Source organism: Cynoglossus semilaevis, chromosome 9 (assembly GCF_000523025.1).
Source record: "Cynoglossus semilaevis isolate Cse_v1.0 chromosome 9, Cse_v1.0, whole genome shotgun sequence".
NCBI classification, from domain to species: Eukaryota; Metazoa; Chordata; class Actinopteri; order Pleuronectiformes; family Cynoglossidae; genus Cynoglossus; species Cynoglossus semilaevis.
Window position 1 is genome coordinate 10,815,354 of NC_024315.1, and position 3,670 is coordinate 10,819,023.

Here is a 3,670-nt window from a genome sequence, read left to right on the forward strand (position 1 = left end):
ACACGCACACAAACACCAACACCAACACATGCTTACACACAAACACGCACAGACACGCACAGACACGGACCGGTGGAATTTAAAATGTATACACTCACCAGGAGTACTTCCCAGAAAGGAGGAAACCGCTCTCTCAGACACACACACACACACACACACACACACACAGAAAGGCATACACACCAACACTTACATACCCTACATAAAATGGAAAGGCTGAGTGGTATTAAGATCCATATTGACAGAGTGGAATCCCATAAATAGTCCAGTTCCCTCTGAATGTCAAACATTCCTTCAGGTGTGGATCATTCCGTTTTATTAGCTTGCATTAAAATCCAATCGCTCAAGAGATTTGAGTCTTTTTTTGCAGAATAAAACCAACACTGACACAAAACACCCCCGACTGACTCGGGTGGACTCCTATAAAACACATTAAAGAAAAACGACAGGATAACACGACCACTACATCAGTATATATTTATTTATTTCACAGCCACGACTAATAATAATAATACTTTCTTTTTCATGGTTTTCTTACATTTATGGCTTTTGAAGCATGCAGAGGTCAAAGTTCACTTTGAATCACAGTTGACTTGGTGAGGACAATTTTTTATGGTCAGATTTATTACTGATTCTTTTTTTTTACCTGCTTGACTTACAACAGAATTTTTTTGTGAAGTTTATTTATCAAATATATAAATATTTATTTTTACAGATAAATCGTCCAGATATGAAAAAATAAATCAAGGCGTTTTATTCATGGTTATGACACAAATTCACATTGTTTCCCATTTTCTGTATATTATTGGCTTAAATAGAAATTTGTCTATGTCTTCATTTGAAAAGAAAAACCATGGAAAAACGTTTGTATATTTGAAAAGAGATTTTTATCATTTCTACCCATTAATTTAAGATTAACAGCTGCTGAGGTTTTTATAGGCCTTTTTATAAGTCCTTTTTTTCTGAATCAAAATATTTTAATGTCACATTTTAATCTGACTTGACTTTGTGTTTTTATGCACAGCCTTATAGAGACTTCTAGACTTTGATCTGTTTAAAAAAACTCATATGGAAATGATTTTATTTTAAAAAAGAGCAGTTTCACACTCACTCAATGACATAATTTATGCATCTGAAGTAATGAGGTAATAAATATGCCTTTTGAACACACATTACAGAGGCCGGGCCTGACAAGCAGCACTTTCTTTACATACTCTGCATAGAACATAATGATACCTCATCTTAGCACATTTAAATTGGTAATAACCACACAGCTTTCATAGAATACAGACCATAATTAATATTTTAGACAAATGCCCAGTCAGCATAACTCATTAACACTTGCTCAAATCCCTTTTTATTTTCAATCTGTAAAACCTTGAACCACTTTAATCCAGCAATGTTTAATGAGATAAAAGCATAATTATGGCAACTGTGTTTGTTATTTAAACCAGACCAAGGACAAGAAGAACTTCAAGGCTGGAGGGATGTGACATGGAGTGGGAGGAGCACAGAGAATTGTAAATGGGCCAAATCCCAGACCTTTGACACTTAATGGAGGGTATATTTTTAAACCCCTAGACCTTTGGTGTCTCCATGAACTAAAATTTGTCCTCGTAAAAGCAAATGAGTACATGTAGTGAGGAGTGGACATCTCCGTCGTTTCACTGTAACACCAACTTTCATTCACTTTGTCCAGTTAAACTGCTTCAGCAGAGCGTGACTAAACCATTGGTTTTCCTGAGTCCAAACAATATAGCGTCTTACATCACTCTTGCATCAGTGTGCTTTTACTGAAAAAATCATGTCTGTCTTGAGGTTCAATTGTAAGCAAGGCAAAGGTGAATTGTGAGCTCTGACCAAACGCAATATGCCTTAAAGTATCCAAGAGTTTCAGATCAAATATGCAGTGAATCACTAATGCCAAAAAAAAGAAAAAGGCACTTTATCGCGTCCTTAGTCGGCCCAGATGTTTATAGGCGGTCCTGAATCCTAGACCGGATTAGAAAATTGGATAGAGTTGTCTGGTTAAGGACTACGGCGGCGAAGGGAAAGCCAAAAAACACGACTCTAGATCAATGTAATTTCATAAATTACATAAAGGCCACTTGATTAGGGCCATATCTGACTGCAAACATCAAATTAGTAATCACTGCAGTGAATACATTATTAGACCAGTAGACATGATGAAAAAGATTTGATGAAGGTAAAAATAAAAAAATGTGAATTTAGTTGACTTTGAAGGCGGAGTCACCACTGGGCAGTAAATGCACAAACTTCAGTTCTGCATAGTAGAAATGCACTATTAAGTAAAACACACACAATTTTTACAAGGAACATTTTTGTCACTGTGGAGCCGGGTGCGGGGGGTCATCTGTCTCTGTCTTCGTATAGTATCATCATTTACAAAACTGTTGTGTCTACACTTCAGTCACAGCCACACAGGCGTAAAGTCACTGCATGTAAAAGAAAAGTCAAAGGTGTTGGATAAAATAAAGTCTCTATCCACAAAAGTCAAGAATCAACATGAAGAATGTCAATGTTTGCGCAGAGAGACGGGGGGAAGAGTTCTTAAAATATACATTTATTCAGAGCCTGCTAGATCAAACAGCAAAATTGATCTGCTCTTGCTCCAACCCTTGCTTTGCTCACTCCCCTCCACAGACCTCTCCTGCCAGTATCAACTTGCATGAGCCATCACCATCACTGCTCAGGCCCGCCTGTCACCTTCCCTCAGGGCAGAATCCTAACTATTATGGGAGAGGGTGTGTTTTCCTGCCTTCTCGAAGATACTTTTGGAGGAGAACCCTTTCACAAACACACAAACGCACAGATGTTGTGTCCTACAGCAGTGAGCCACTCCTGAGAAGTTCAGAGGTAGGCAACCATCCTGGCTCAGGTCCTTGAAGGTGTTCCAGTTCTTATCCAGGAGGCTTCTTCAGTCGCTTTCAACTGGCTGGTTTTATGGAACACTCAACTCTTATACACGAAATAACATCAGGTGATAACGTCAGGAGATAACAGTGGAACCCACATTCACAGTGGGAGCACTAATAATAATAATAACAATAATAATAATTATTATAATAATAATAACAACAATCACAATATTTTAATGTTTGCATCCGCAGCCATTATTTTCAAATAATTTATAAATAAGAAAGATTATTGCTGATAACCAAAGACCAAAAACTTTCCATTTTGTCAGTGAAGAGCTGCTGCCGTAGGTAGACAGATGGAGCCTGGGCTTGGTCCAGTGGTGGAGACATGGAAGCAACAGCTCAGTGGAGGCAGATCTCAAATTGGTGAGAGAAAGGGATCAATAGCAGCAGGAACGGAGAGAGAGAATGATGGGCATTCCAGGCATCTCACTAAAGTAAATTACATTAGAAACTCAGACACTCGTTCAGAAGGTGAAAATAAAACGTTCTCACTTTTAATGTATGGAACCTCAGGGCAAGTATAATCTTTCAGTAACTGATTATTAACTTTGAGCGGATCAAAAAAAAAAGCTTATATTTGTGCGGAAGAAAGAGGTGACAATAGGTAACTATATGACATATATAAGTCAGTGCTCATGTGGAGGACGGGCGGTCATCAAAATGTAGGTTTAATCAGAAAAAAAAAAGAAGTATTTCAACTAAAATATGTTCATGTGGAGGACGGGCGG